The sequence below is a fragment of the Sciurus carolinensis genome, chromosome 12, assembly GCF_902686445.1.
Source record: "Sciurus carolinensis chromosome 12, mSciCar1.2, whole genome shotgun sequence".
Lineage (NCBI taxonomy): Eukaryota > Metazoa > Chordata > Mammalia > Rodentia > Sciuridae > Sciurus > Sciurus carolinensis.
This window is the reverse complement of record NC_062224.1, coordinates 90,489,044-90,506,032: the sequence shown is the minus strand read 5'-3', so window position 1 is coordinate 90,506,032 and position 16,989 is coordinate 90,489,044. Positions and strand designations below refer to the sequence as shown.

At 33.9% G+C, this 16,989-nt stretch overlaps 1 pseudogene; it reads left to right on the top strand.

Annotated features, from left to right (window-relative positions):
- LOC124961428 (complement factor H-like) overlaps positions 1 to 16,989 on the top strand; it is a 119,067-nt pseudogene that overhangs the window by 32,011 nt on the left and 70,067 nt on the right.

Below are 16,989 nucleotides of genomic sequence, written 5' to 3'. Positions count from 1 at the left end.
ATGTATTTTATAAATAAAAATGTATTTTATTTTTTAAATGTGTTTATTTATAAACACAAATTGTATGTATTATATATAATGTTATTTATATTATATATGTAATTAATTTGTAATTTTTATTCCCTTTGAAATATATTCTGATTTTCCTTGTGATTTGTCCTTAAGCTCAACAATTATTATTTTGAAGTATATGCTTTCATTTCCAAATTTTTTTTATAGATAATTTATTCTTACTAGACTATGTAGTCATGTAATTCTGTTCTCAGGAATACTATGCAATAGTTCAAATCATGATTTTTTAATTTCACTATATGTTGTCTATCTAATTTATAACTCCATTTCACATAAAATATGCATATATTCTAGTAGTAAGATTAGGTTAAAGTAAGTAATAGTGTTTTTTAAAGTGATCCATATTGTTTCATAATCTTTTATCTATTTGTTCAATAAGTCTTAGTATGCATTGTGTCAATATTGTTATGTAGGATTATGCCTTTTTCTTCTTCAGTTCTATTTTTGTTGTATGTATTTTGATATTTTTATATATATACATGTACTCAAGATTGGTTTGTCCTTGTGAAGTAACTCTTTTATAGTTATAAAATACTTATTTCCAAGTTTTTAAAGACTTGTCCTAAGGTATATATTATCTAATTTTAAGGCAGCCAGGTCTTAAAATAATTGACCATACCAGTGTGATATAGAGAATCTAAATGAATTTTAAATCATCAACTTCTTAAAACATTTTCTTGAAATTAAAATTACAAATTCAAGTAATGAAAGAGTTAAGTACATATCATAAATGCTTATTTTACAAATTTGGAAAATTGGAAAACAAAGAACTTCTTTATCAATTGCTTAATACCAAAAATTACTGTAAATTAATAACAGTAATTGCAGCATAATCTGAAATCTATGTAATAGAACAAATGCAGAGATATTGATAGCATTTAAACATACATTAGAAAACAAAGAACAAAATCAAAGAAACATATAATCTAGAAATCAGAAAAGAAGACACCTAAGGAAAATAGGAAAATAAACATGAAAATACATTGAAAGATATGTCAAAATATTTAACAATAGAAATAAGAAAATAAGCAAAACCAGAAACCTTGGAGTAAATAATAATCATGAATCAAGTTTGTTTAGTAAAATATGTCCATGAGCTGTTAACAGCATTAACAAACACTTGAAAAGATTTACCGTACTTTCCAGTGTACACTTTTCTTTCTCTTTGCCTCTTTTTTTTATTTCAGATCAAGATATTTTATTAACAGCTACTACAAACAATAATATAGCTTAATTAGTTTATCAAGTCCATAATCTACATACCAAAAACCATAGTTCATTCAATCTTTTGGAAGATTCAATGGAAGAAAATATTTCACATGTAACAATAACAAAAAAATATATTAACGTTCATCAATAAAAATGTGAGATTTATTAAAAATTAAAATTAAAATACCACTGAAGCAAAAAAAAGTTGCTTTTCTTCAACTAGAAGGACCATATTAGCTTGTAAATTAATTTGTAAATTTAAGAAAATCTCAATGAAAGCTTAACAGTTTAAAGCTCTATCACCTGATGCTAAATTTAGTGGAGAAAAAATAAACATAGAAGTGGGACAAGAACTAAAACACATTAAGGCATTTTTAAAAGCCTAAATAATTTAAGAGTATCATACTGGCCTAGGAGCAAAACAAATACCCAGATGTAAGTACACTCTGATTCACATAGAAATTGAATGTATAAAGAGGTAATCATCTCAAATCACTGGGAAAAAGAAGTAGTCAATAAATGTTATAGGGATAAGTAAAGTAATATCCCTGCCTTACCTCATATACAATGATAAATTTCAAATGAACCAAAGATATTTTTACATAACACAACCATTAATGAATAATAAGAAAACTCAAAAAACTTTTTTACACAACTGGAGATAGCAAGATCTAACTTTTCATGATTCAGAATCCCCAAGTCAAAAATTATTTCACTGGTACTTTTTGTTACATAAAAATCAATTTTTTATGGAAAGAAGCATCATAAACAAACTTTTTTAAGAAGGCAACTAAGGGAGATATTTACAGCTCATATCACAAAGAGCTATCCTTCCTAACATGTAAATTGACAAAATCATAACCGTTTCAAAACATAGAAAAAGGAAGTCAAATTTGCTAGCAATAAATAAGGTACTTAACTTCACATATTCTTCTCACTTTCAGAAATCAAATAGACTACAACAATAATTCTGGGTGACTTTAATACACTGTGGTCAGAATGTATGAGAAAATACTTTCCCCTCCAGATTTCTATTACTAGAGTATGTTAGCTAACTTTGGATTTTTGTCAAAGGAGAGAGAGAAAACACTCTTTCATCTGAAATTTTAATTTACATTTCTCTCTCCCTCTTTTTTTTTTTTGTAGTGCCAGGGATTGAACTCAGGGCCTTGTGCAAGCAAGGCAAGCACTCTACCAACTGAGCTATGTTCCCAGTCCTATATTTCTCTTTTTTAATGAGTAAAGTTAACTCTCTTGTTGTTTATTAATAGCAGATCTTATTTCCTTTTTCTGTTTTGAAAGGGTTATGATTTTTGTAAACTTACATGCATAAGGCTTTTAATAAGTAAAAAACCACACTAGAATAGAGAAAGCAAGCTTAAGGAATCAGAGGTTCAATTACTTCCAGATTCACACAGAGCCCTTCCCCATTCAAATGGAATATAGTTCATTTTCACAATATAAACCATCGAGATGCATCTGAGGTATTTTCATGTTATAGGAATTCAGATATAAGTTTGAGAGGGGTCTTTTATACCCTACTAATTTTGTAACTACAGTTAAATTTTGTAGTCATTAAACTGGGTGTATACCATCAATTTATATACCCCTAGGTATTGGGGTTTCTGCCATGTCCCATGTGGATGAGGAAAGGATTAACTGCTGGAGGACGATGTTGGCTGTAAATCGATCAGTTACCCATAAACTTATCTAACCAATAAACACACAAAAGCCAGCACTCGTTTTAAATAATTGGGGGCATAAGGAAACTGGCCATACCAGATCTGGCCTCTAACAACATGGAGTAGTCCAACTCTCCTTATATATTGTCACACAGGTAAAGGGGCCAGAACTGGGAAGGGCTTCTTCTGTGATAAACCGAATGTGGTGGAGTTAGGGGAGTCAATTTGTTCAGGAAAACTATCATATAACCAGACCGGGAACCACTCCCACACAGGGCCCCATTCTCCTATGGCTGTCAGTTCCTGGGTGTCAGGCCTCAATATCCCATGGCTTAACCACATCTGATTCTCCTAGATAAGGATGACTTCCCACACCTAGGCAGTGTAGGTTTGCTTCTAAATGGTAGGTTCAGGAGGGCTGAAACTTGAAATAGCACACTGTAAATCATTTGTAAACATATTTAATGATCTAGAGGCAATACCATATTGACTGTTAACTATCCGCAAATTTTTCCTCTGGCTAATCAGCTTCTGTTGGTAGATTATTTCAGAAGGGTCTTAATCCAGTCCCAATACATTTGTTCATGCACATTTCTAAGAGGAACTTCATTGCATACTTTATTTAATACTTTGTTATTTAAAGTGTATCATTCAGCTAAGATTATCTAAAGATTACAAATAATAAGTTTCTTTGTAAATAAGGAAGTTTGCTTAAAAAGAAGGAATGGGTAAATTGATAAGGAGGAGCAAAAAATAGGTAATGCTAAACTACTATGTGAATTGAAAAGTATAACATAAACAAACATGCAACATAATTACATCATCATTTATGATTCAGGGCTATTGAATTTTCTACTTTTGAAATATATTTTAAATATATTCAAATTATTATTTTTTATTCAAGAAGTCTAATTTTAATATTTTCTAGAGGAGTAAAGAAGAGACCCTGCCCACCTCCACCTCAGATTCCCAGTGCTGAAGACATGACAACCACAGTGAAATATCAGGATGGAGAAAAAGTATCTGTTCTTTGCAAGAAAATTATCTGATTCAGGAAGCAGAAGAAATCATGTGCAAAAATGTAAGATGACTGTGAATACCACGCTGTGTTGGTCAGTAGTGTGCAGCTTCCTTTATACCATGCTTTCAATTGAAGTTAATAATCCTCTTTGCTTTATGTAAATGAAAAAGATGAAGACCTTTTTCTCCATCACACTGTATCCTGAAACTGTAAGTTATGGTTCAGGTACATAAATCAGTGACAAGGTTTCACTTCTGTCATCAAAATTGGACAACATGTTGCGATATTATGTAAATAGCAGATAAATTTTCTCTTTATGACTATTTTTCATAAAATAAAGTAGACACAAATCAAGGGATGCGGGGGCATCCGGAATTCCATCCAGTGCTTGACAAAGATCCTCTGGAGGATGATTGCAAAGGCTCATCCTAAAAGGAATTGCCAGATGTTTTGCTCCAAAGCATGGTGTTTTCTCTGCTGTGTTTCTCTGATAATATATTACTCATTTCAGTCTGAATGGATTGCTTAAGGGGATGAAGGGAATACAACAAAAATTCCAGAAAATATTACCTACAATCTGAAAAACAATGGGTCTTTACCACTAACAAAATTAAAAATAATTTTGCAACCATACAATGAGTCCCTGAAAGCCTCTGGAGAAAATAGTTGTAGATCTGCCTTTGTCTCCAACAGGCTGGTTAAATTTTAATGATGGTTTTGTTCATGTGTGGTGGTGAGGTACGAGAATAAGGTTTCATAACATTCCTTCCTTCCTACTAAGAATATGTCAGCCCTATAATAAACGTTGGTACACAATTACAATTGGGACCGCTGCCCTCCTGTACCCCTTAACTCAGTAATTCAGATATTAACCAGATGGACCTAGTAGAGATAGTCACATGAGATTACTTGTCTATTGTTTTAACCATGAGAATATTAAGAATAGTTTTAGGTCACATAGATATTAAGAAAGTAAATATTGTATTAGTTCACCGAGGTAGTTAGATATTCGTAAAACAATTGTGAATAGGTAAGGATAATCTGTAAGGTTACTGTTTTCTCATAATTTTCTGTTCCTTGTTAAAAACAGTTTCTGCCTGTGCTTTGAAAACTTCTTTAATATTAACCACAAGACTGCCATTATAGCATGAAGAAAAATGTATATAAACCCAGCCTTCCCCAGAATAAAGTGGGAGTGATTGCACCAGAACTAGAGTCTGTGTCTTTCATTCTCCATCCATCGCCGACGCTGTCTCCCCGCGCCCCGTTTACCGGTGTGGAACCCATGAATTCCTGCTAGGGCTGGACCCCGGCAAAGGGAGATAGTGGACAAGAGGATAGCATAGATATTGTGGTGATGTAACTCAATAGTATTTGATTTTAGTTTTCATTTAGATGTTTTATTTATGTTTCACCCTGTGATTCCTATTTCTCACATAGCAAAATTTCCATGTTCTCAACCGCCTGGATTAGACCATGGAACCATGAGTCCATCTAGATTTTCAGAAGAATGGAAAGAAATAAATGAATCCAGAATAAATGCACATGGCACTAAATTGCATTATATTTGTGAAGATGGTTTTACAACCTCTGAGGAAGATGGGATAACATGCCACATGGGCAAATGGAGTTCTCCACCTCAGTGTGTATGTGAGGACTATATGAAAACTTGAAGTCTGATCTCCTCTATATACACTGGAAAGTATTATCAAATACTATAATTTTCCTTCAGACATTAAACACAATGAACAAACTGATGAGGAAAATGTCTATTATATTATATATTTTTCCTTTTATCAGTTACATTGTTCTTTTCTCTCTCCTTAAGACTCTATCTTCTTTGGTCATCTTTTCATTTCTATATGAAGAATTTCTTCAGTTAGACTTTAAGGATAATTCTTGGAGACAGATTCTCTTGATCTTTTCTGTAAAAGAATGCCTTTATTTATGCCTTTATTCTAAAGCACAGTGTCACTGCATATAGAGGTGGAGGTTGACAACTTTCTTCTTTCACTTCCTTGTGGTCTCCATGGCCATGAATGAGAAGCCCACTGTCATTTGAATATTAGTCATGTATAGGTAATGTGGATTTTCTACCTTGCAGTTTTCAAGAATTTTTCCTTTATCTTCAAACAGATTCATTATGATATGTATTAACATGAGACTACACATCTTCTTGATTATCTACTTTTGTGCCTCGTGCCCAAGTTGTGAAATTGTTTTATTAAACTTATTTCTTCCCTCTTTCTGGGCCTCCAATGTTTTCTTTTTTTCTCAAGGTCTCTGAAGTTCAATTCATTGATAAATTTTCAGTCTATCTTCTCTTGGTCTTGCAAGACTGCTCCCTCTCTTGTCCTTAGGTTAAAGGGATGAGGCTCCTCATGAGATTTTCCTTTTTTATCTCTACCTGATATCATTGTTGGGATTAGCCTTTTCCAGTGCTCCATCTAGAATACACAAAAGCCCTAAAGAGAACTCATACAGCAAACAATTTTCCATTCCTTGAGTACTGAAATTCCTAGTCAGAATGAATTCTCTGTACCTTCCACAGTCTTCTTATATTGATATTTCAATTTTTTATATCCCAGATTATAAATTATGCTTAGCAAACGGAATACCTAAGAATGATTTTTACTCATCTTGACCAGATCAGGTAGAAAATATTTCCCTTTTATCTTCTACAAATTTGCGTTTTTGAATTTTTTCCAAGAAGTCATTTTTTCTTTTGTAATGAAAAGGAAAATCAAAAAGAATTCAGTAGGGACACAATAAACACTGCATCATGTCATATATAAGAACAAGGAACTTTCTTAGTTTGTCTTTGCTATCTCACCATGAAGCATTTATTTAAGACACATATTTAGTACTAGATCTCTGCAAAATGGACACATTTTTGGATGGTTTATTTGTGCCTGCAGTGAGATGAAAGGAAGGGCTTACAAATGTAACCCTCATTTTCTGTGACTTAAGATTTTTTCAAGTGATCACTTCTTACCAGAAATGATAAAGTCATGATTCTGTATATAATGATATGTTTGTGCTGGCTTTAGTTTTATCCTGTATTTTGATTTGTTCTCTCCATAAATGAAATGGTATTTTTCAGATTCCACAGGAAAATGTGCTTCTCCTCACCTGATGAAAATAGAGACCTCACTTCATTCCCATCATCAGTATATTCTCCAGGTTCATTGGTTGAATATCAGTGCCAGTCTTTGTATCAACTTCAGGGTAGCAAGACAATAGTGTGTAGAGCTGGAGAGTGGTCAGAACTGCCCAAATGTTTATGTAAGTACTTCAGTGTTCTGACCTGTCCTGGGAAAATCAGAGCCTTGAATATGATACTTTGCTGTGTTCAATAGAACATTCACACATTAAAGAAGATATATTCTATGGAATGCTTCTCTAATAAGTATTAATATGTGAGAAAATAAATATTAATAAGTTATTTTTTATTTTAAAATAATAAATACAATTATATGTATTCTAGATACACAACATGAGGACTTCTAAAACTATATTTTAATTTTTTAATTAGCCTGTATTAGTTGCCCATATTAATGGGGGTCATTGTGATATTTCCATATATGCATACACCCTGCCTGATTATATCCAACCTCCATCTACCCACCCCACGGCTCACACACTTCTCAACCTCTAATGGTCACTATTCTACTTTCAGGTCACCCTTTTTAATATTCCACATATGAAAGATAATGTATGGGGCTTATCTTTCTGTGTCTGCTCCATTTCACTTAACATAATGTCCTCCAGTTCTATCCATTTCACTATAAATGACAAGATTTAATTCTTTATGGCTGAATAATATTTCCTTGTTTAAATATGCCACATTATCTTTATCTTATCTATGGATCAACACATTCTCATTCAACATCTTAGCTGTTGTGAATAACACAGCAATAAACATGGGCATGCAAATATCCCTTTGGTATGCTGATTGATGTTTTTTTGGATAGGTACCCAAAGCAGGATAGCTGGATCATATGGTAGATCAAATTTTAGGATTTTGAGAAACCTTCTATTCTCCATAATGATTGTACTGATTTAAATTCTTACCAAGTGTGCATTTTCCCTCCACATCCTCACCAACATTTGTTAATTTCAGGGTTTATTTTTAATAATACACATTCTATCTGTGGTTATATAATACCTCAATGTAATTTTTATTTTCATTTTCCTGATGGCTAATGATATTGAGTATTTGTTTATGTATTTTTGACCATTTGTCCTTCTTCTTTGAGTCACAGATCATTTGCCCAACATTTTATTGGATAACTTCTTTTTCGTTTTTTGATGTCTTTAAACACGTATTCTAGATATTAACCCTTTGTCAGAAGCATAGTTCGCAAGTTTTTTTTCCCCTCCGTTCCATGGCTTGTCTCATTCTGTTATTTTTTTAGCTGTGCTGAAGGTTTTCAATTTAATATATCGAATTTTTGCTCCTGTGCTTTTGTTATCTACCCGTGAAATTTTTGCTTGAACCAATTTATTATTTCTTCATTGTTTCCTTCTAGTAATTTTAGAGTTTTTAGATACTATATTTAAGCCTATGTTTGAATTTAATATTGTACATGAAAAGAGGAGTGAAGATTTAATTATCTGTATATGGATATCCATTTTTACCAGCATTATTTATTGAAAAGGTGGTTCTTTAGCCAATTTTTTCCTTCTCTCTTTTTGAAACTTTGTTAAAAATTAGTACTTAGAGATGCATGCATTTATCTATCTATATCTATCTATCTGTCTATCTATCTATCTGTCTATCTATCAAGAGAGTCTCTATTCCATACCATTCGTCTAGGTGTCTGTTTTTGTGCAAATACTATGGTGTTTTGGTTATTATGGCTCTGTAGTATGTCTTGAAATCAGGTATTATGATGCTTACAGCATTGTTTATTTTTTTTCCTCAAGATTTCTATACTTATTCAGGGTCTTTTGTACTTCCATAGGAATTTTAAAATTTTCTTCTCTGGTTCTGTGAGGAATATCATTTGTATTTTAAGGAGGATCGCTTTTTAATCTGTAAATTGCTTAAGGTATTATGGACATATTTACAACACAAATTCTTCCAGTCCTTGAACATGAGAAATCTCTTCATTTGTTTTGTGTTTTTTCAATGTCTTTCATCATTGTGTGGTAGAGGACTTGTGTTGTTTGTTGTGTTTGTTTGTTTGTTGTACAGATTTGTGAATGGGATTGTTTTTAAGATTTGTTTCTCAGCAAATTCATTATTGGTGTTGAAAATTCCCACTGATTTTTCTATGTTGATTTTGTTATCTTGCACCTTACTCACTTTATCCATTCTAAGAGTCTCTTGGTGGAGTCTTTAGGTTTTCCTATATATTTAATCATATGATCTGCAGACACGAATAATCTGGCTTCTCTCCTTCCAATTTGTTTGCTCTTTCTTTCTCTTATTTCACTGTTCTGGTTAAAATTTCTAGTACTATATTGAATAAGTACTTGGAGAATGAACACCCTTGTTCCTGATCTTTGAGGAAATGTTTTCAACTCTTCTCACTTCAGTATATTGCCTGTGACTATGTCATATATAGCCTTTATGATGCTGAGGTATAATCTTTCCAAACTCTATTGTTCAGGGCTTTTGTCAGGAAGTGATGTTGAATTTTTTTCAAGTGCTTTCTGTGTCTAATAATCCCATGATTTGTATCCTTCATTCCGTTAATGGCGTGTATGATGTTTATTGATCTGCAAATTGTGAACCATCCTTGCATCCCTGGGATGGAACCAATTTGTTTATAGTGAATCTTTATGATTCTCTCTTGAACCAGATTTGCTCATATTTTGTTGAGAAAGTTTTCATCTCTGTCCATCAGGATTATTAGTCTACAGTTTCTTTGATCTTGTGTTCTTATCTGCTATGCTACCAGAGTACCACAGAGAATGAGTTGGGAAGGATTCCCTCTCTCCATTCTTTGCAATAACTAAGCTTGAGGGCAACTGGCCAAACAGGAATTGGACAAAAGTGGCCAAACTAAACTTTATTGCAAATTGGCTCTCGGTTAAAATTTCCAGCCCTCCGGGATACACGTCAGGGTAGAGAGCTAGAGGAAACCACATTGGCCCCGGCTGCCCAGAGTCTTTACAGGCCTGAAGAGGTGAGGGAAGGTTTGAGGGTTTAGTGTCCCCCAAGGGTTGACTGGGGACTCCGTTGATTGATGGGCGGTTGCAAGACACTACTAAAGTTTATCTGCCAGCATCAGATTGGTTGTTCTTTGGTGCATGCGGGCAGCCTGATACCCCCCCATACTTGCAGTGGGTTGCCGGGTGTCCAGCTTCCTGCAATGCAGCCGCTTAAATCCACCCTAACAATAACTTTAAAAGAAATGGAATAAGTTCTTCCTTAAAGAGGTTGCAAAATTAATAGGTAAGTACATCTAGTTATGAACATTCTTAAACTTTTTTTTTATTACTGATTTAATCTCATTACTCATTATTGATCTCTTCTGGTTTGTATCTTTTCATGGTTTAATTTTAGCAGAACATCTGTGTCTAAAAATTTATAAATTTCTCTACATTTTCCCATTTGTTAGCATGTATTTTATCTTAATAATACATAATGATCCTTCATATTTCTGTGGTACTGGTTATAATGTCTTCTTTTTCATTTCTTATTTTGAGTTATCCCTTTTGTGTCTTGGTTTGTCTTATTAAAGGTGTATTCATCTTTCTTACCTTTTCTGATAAGCAAATTTTTGTTTCATTAGTCTTTTCTACTGCTTGTGTGTGTGAGACACCCTCTCTTATACATTTTTATAACTGAAACTTTGTAGCATTTGACCAAGATTTTAATTAAAGAAAAACCAGAAACATGGGAGGCTGAGGCAGGATAATCCCAAGTGTCAGGCCAGCCTTAGCAACTTAGTGAGACCCTGTCTCAAAATAATAATAATAACAACAACAACAACAACAATAATAATAATAATATTAGGACTGTACTTGTAGCTCAGTTGTAAAGTGCTCCTGGTTTCAATCTACAGTCCAAAAAAGAAAAAATCAGCCATCATGTCATGATGTTTTTACACTCTAAAATACGGAGTTCTTAATATGGTAATTAATCTTATGATTTGATAATAAAATATAATTATCACATATTAACCACCTAATTTTTACATCATTTTCCATTTTAACTTTATTTAAATCTATCTGGTATTCACAAAGAATTTGTTCAGAAAGAGTTTTCAGAAAGAATTTCTGAAACATTAGAAAGTGTTCTACTTGAAAATCCCAAAGACTTGATAAAAGACTCATCTTACTTAATATTTCATGTTCATTTCTTTCTTTCAGATGCATGTTTAATATCAGAAGAAATCTTGGAAAGACACAACATAAACTTCAGTTGGAAAAATGAGGAAAATCTTTATTCTATGTCAGAATATTCGATTGAATTTAAGTAAAAATCTGGATATCATCCATTAGCAAATCAACTATTTCATACAAAGTCTATTGATGGTCACATGGAGTATCCTCATTGCACACAAAAAAATAGGTACCATTATTAATATCATTAAACCATGCACTTAAATTCAGAAGTTTTATTTAATTTAGTTTTTAGTTTTATTTTTGTTTTGTTTAACTCATTTTTATTCATAAATCAGAATTTGTGTTGATATGTGCTGATTTATTTCAAATCTCAGAGGCCAGAGTGACACATCTTAAAAGCACTGCATTCAGATTTGGCAAACCTGTTGCATCCTGTTCATAAAACATCTATGGCAAGAAATTAAATTCAATTACTTCCATGTTTGTATCCATAATTCTCCAAACTCCAAAAGTTTTCTACATAACTTCTGAGTTTCTCTGAGACTTTGATTCACAGTGCATGGAAAGATACACTCTCCATCTTCAAAATTAAATGATCCAGAAACACGTTAAAAACCAAATATGTCATGCCTTGTATCAGTGAAAAATATAAGCAATTACTGATTATTGCTTATCAATCAAAAAACAAATGTAAAAAAGATGACATGTGAGCTTCCAAAATATATGAATCTAGTACATTTAGAAATAAATAACAAAGAGGAATTCCGGTTTAACTGTATATGTAACTATCATAACTGTAACTGTGTAACCATGGAAAAAAGGATTGGCAGAAAAGGCCATACATTCTGTAAAAACTACATTTGAGTTTATAGATAAGAAGATTAAGTTGTTTAATTCCTTTAAAGAGGCAGTCCCTAAGTTATGGTGGTTTAACTTATAATTTTTCTTTTCAACTGTAGTATGAAAATGATACGTATTGTGAAGAAACTGTATTTTAATTTTTTCTAAGGCTAGAAATACATGGTATACTACTTTTATGGTATTGGTTAAAAATAGTTAACAGTATCCAATTGGTCTTGTGATCAACAAAGTAAGCAATTAATATCTACAGAGCTCTGTTTTGCTAAGCTATGATATATGACAGGTTGGGGATATTAAATGCATGTTCAACTTAAAATAATTTCAGGGGACGATCCAAGATGGCGGCCTAGAGGGAGACTGCACCCCCTGTCGCTCCAGAACCCAGGAGTTAAGAAGGGGAGGCATTGAGAGACTCGGACTGAAATAGAGCCACGGGTGAGTCTGCCCACTGGGTAAAGCTCGGCCCAGGGGGCAGGCCCAGATAGAGGTGGCTTATTGGAGCCAGGCAGGGCAGATAGAGTCTTCCCAAGGTAGCCTTCCACACTCCGGCAGTGAGCTCCTCCCACACGGCCAGCTGCACGGTGCAGGCCCACAGTGAGAGCATTTCAGCACAGAGCCAGTTCCAAATTGTGGAACCAGTAGGGGGCTAGGGGCAGTTTTCTTCGGATACGCTGCTTTATCAGATTCCTCCAAGACATCAGGCTACTGAAGGCTGGGAGGTGATACACTGGAAATCTACCGGGACACTATAAGCCAATAGCGGAAAACTGCAATATCTCAGGGTCCCACTGACAACTGACCAATATGAGAAAACAAGGGAAGAAAATGTCCCAAACAAACCTAGATACTACATCAATAAAACCCAATGACAGCACAGCAGAAGAAATGTCAGAAAGGGAGTTCAGAATGTACGTAATTAAAACGATCAGGGAAGCAAATGAGGAGATGAAAGAGCAAATGCAGGCATTGAAGGAGGAGATGAAAGAGCAAATGCAGGCATTAAATGATCGCACCAATCAACAGTTAAAAGACCAAATACGGGAAGCAAGAGATCATTTCAATAAAGAGTTAGAGATACTGAAAAAAAACCAAACTGAAATACTTGAAATGAAGGAAACAATAAACCAAGTTAAAAACTCCATAGAAAGCATAACCAATAGAATGGAGCACCTGGAAGACAGAACCTCAGACATTGAAGACAAATTATTTAATCTCGAAAGCAAAGTTGGCCAAACAGAAAAGATGGTAAGAAATCATGAACAGAATCTACAAGAATTATGGGATATCATGAAAAGGCCAAATTTAAGAATTATTGGGATTGAGGAAGGCTTAGAGAAACAAACCAAAGGAATGAACAACTATTCAATGAAATAATAACAGAAAATTTCCCAAATCTGAAGAATGAAATGGAAAACCAAATACAAGAGGCTTATAGAACTCCAAACATACAAAATTACAACAGACCCACACCAAGACACATTATTATGAAAATACCTAACATACAAAATAAAGACAGAATTTTAAAGGCCGCGAGAGAAAAGAATCAAATTACATTCAGAGGGAAACCAATAAGAATATCAGCAGATTTTTCAATCCAGACCCTAAAAGCCAGAAGGGCCTGGAACAACATTTACCAAGCCCTGAAAGAAAACGGATGCCAACCAAGAATCTTATACCCAGCAAAACTTACCTTCAAATTTGACGATGAAATAAGATCCTTCCATGATAAACAAAAGCTAAAGGAATTTACAAAAAGAAAGCCAGCATTACAGAACATTCTCAGCAAAATATTCCATGAGGAAGAGATGAAAAACAACGATGCAAATCAGCAACAGGAGGTGCTAGCCTAAAGGAATAGCCAAATAAAGGAGAAACCAAATCATGTCAAAAACAAATATGAGTCAATTGACTGGGAATACAAATCATATCACAATAATAACCCTGAATGTTAATGGCCTGAATTCATCAATCAAAAGACACAGACTGGCAGATTGGATTAAAAAGAAAAATCCAACAATATGCTGCCTGCAAGAGACTCACCTCATAGAAAGAGACAGCCATAGACTAAAGGTGAAAGGATGGGGAAAAACATACCATGCACACGGACACAGCAAAAAAGCTGGAGTATCCATCCTCATCTCAGATAATGTGGACTTCAAACCAAAACTAGTCAGAAGGGATAAAGAAGGACATTACATGCTGCTTAAGGGAAGCATAAATCAGCAAGACATAACAATCATAAATATCTATGCCCCGAACATTGGCTCATCCACGTACGTCAAACAAATCCTTCTCAATTACAGAATTCAAATAGACCACAACACAATAATACTAGGCGATTTTAACACACCTCTCTCACCACTGGATAGATCGTCCAAACAAAAATTGAATAAAGAAACTATAGATCTCAACAACACAATCAGCAATTTAGACCTAACAGACATATATAGAATATACCATCCAACAAAGAACGAATACACTTTCTTCTCAACAGCACATGGATCCTTCTCTAAAATAGACCATATTTTATGCCACAAAGCTACTGTTAGCAAATACAAGAAGATAGAGATACTACCTTGTACTCTATCAGATAATAATGGATTGAAATTAGAAATAAATGACAGAATAAAAAACAGAAACTTCTCCAATACTTGGAGACTAAATAATACACTATTATACGATGAATGGATAACAGAAGACATCAGGAGGGAAATAAAAAAATTCTTAGAAGTAAACGAGAACAAAGACACATCATATCAAAATCTCTGGGACACTATGAAAGCAGTACTTAGAGGAAGATTTATTTCATGGGGTGCATTCAAAAAAAGAAGTAGAAATCAACAAATAAACGACTTAACACTACAGCTCAAAGCGCTAGAAAAAGAAGAGCAGACCAATACCAAAAGTAGTAGAAGACAGGAAATAGTTAAAATCAGAGCCGAAATCAACGAAATCGAAACAAAAGAAACAATCAGAAAAATTAACAAAATAAATAGTTGGTTCTTTGAAAAAATAAATAAAATTGATAGACCCTTAGCCACACTAACAAAGAGAAAGAGGGAGAAAACTCAAATTACTAAAATTCGGAATGAACAAGGAAACATCACAACAGACATGAGTGAAATACAAAACATAATTAGAAACTATTTTGAAAATCTATACTCCAACAAAACAGAAAACCTCGAAGACATCAACAAATTTCTAGAGACATATGAATTACCTAAACTGAACGAGGAGGACATACACAACCTAAATAAACCAATTTCAAGCAATGAAATAGAAGAGGTCATCAAAAGCCTACCAACAAAGAAAAGTCCAGGACCAGATGGGTTCTCAGCCAAGTTCTACAAAACCTTTAAAGAAGAGCTCATTCCAATACTCCTCAAACTATTCCATGAAATAGAAGAGGAGGGAACCCTCCCAAACTCGTTCTATGAAGCCAATATCACCCTGATACCTAAACCAGACAGAGACACATCGAGGAAGGAAAATTTCAGACCAATATCCTTAATGAACATCGATGCAAAAATTCTCAACAAAATTTTAGCAAATCGCATACAAATATATATTAAAAAGATAGTGCACCACGATCAAGTGGGTTTTATCCCAGGGATGCAAGGTTGGTTCAACATTCGGAAATCAATAAATGTCATTCACCATATCAACAGACTTAAAGTTAAGAATCACATGATTATTTCAATAGATGCAGAAAAAGCATTCGATAAAATACAGCATCCCTTCATGCTCAAAACACTAGAAAAAATTGGGGTAGTGGGAACATTCCTTAACATTATAAAGGCAATCTACGCTAAGCCCATGGCTAATATCATTCTAAATGGTGAAAAACTGAAAGCGTTCCCCCTAAAAACTGGAACAAGGCAGGGATGCCCTCTTTCACCACTTCTATTCAACATCGTCCTTGAAACTCTAGCCAGAGCAATCAGACAAACCAAAGAAATTAAAGGGATACGAATAGGAAAAGAAGAACTCAAACTATCCCTGTTCGCTGATGACATGATTATATATTTAGAGGAACCTGGAAATTCCACCAGAAAACTTTTAGAACTCATAAGTGAATTCAGTAAAGTAGCAGGTTACAAGATCAATGCTCATAAATCCAATGCATTTTTATACATAAGTGATGAATCTTCAGAAAGAGAAATTAGGAAAACTACCCCATTCACAATAGCATCGAAAAAAATAAAATACTTGTGAATCAATCTCACAAAAGAGGTGAAAGACCTCTACAATAAGAACTACAGAACACTAAAGAAAGAAATTCAAGAAAACCTTAGAAGATGGAAAGATCTCCCATGTTCCTGGATAGGCAGAATTAATATCGTCAAAATGGCTATACTACCTAAAGTGCTATACAGATTCAATGCAATTCCAATTAAAATCCCAATGATGTACCTTGCAGAAATAGAGCAAGCAATTATGAAATTCATCTGGAAGAATAAAAAACCTAGAATAGCTAAAGCAATCCTCAGTAGCAAGAGCGAAGCAGGGGGTATTGCAATACCAGATCTTCAACTCTACTACAAAGCAATAGTAACAAAAACGGCATGGTATTGGTACCAAAATAGACAGGTAGATCAATGGTACAGAATAGAGGACATGGACACAAACCCAAATAAATACAATTTTCTCATACTAGACAAAGGTTCCAACAATATGCAATGGAGAAAAGATAGCCTCTTCAACAAATGGTGCTGGGAAAACTGGAAAACCATATGCAATAGAATGAAATTAAACCCCTATCTCTCACCCTACACAAAACTCAACTCAAAATGGATCAAGGACCTTGGAATCAGACCAGAGACCCTGCATCTTATAGAAGAA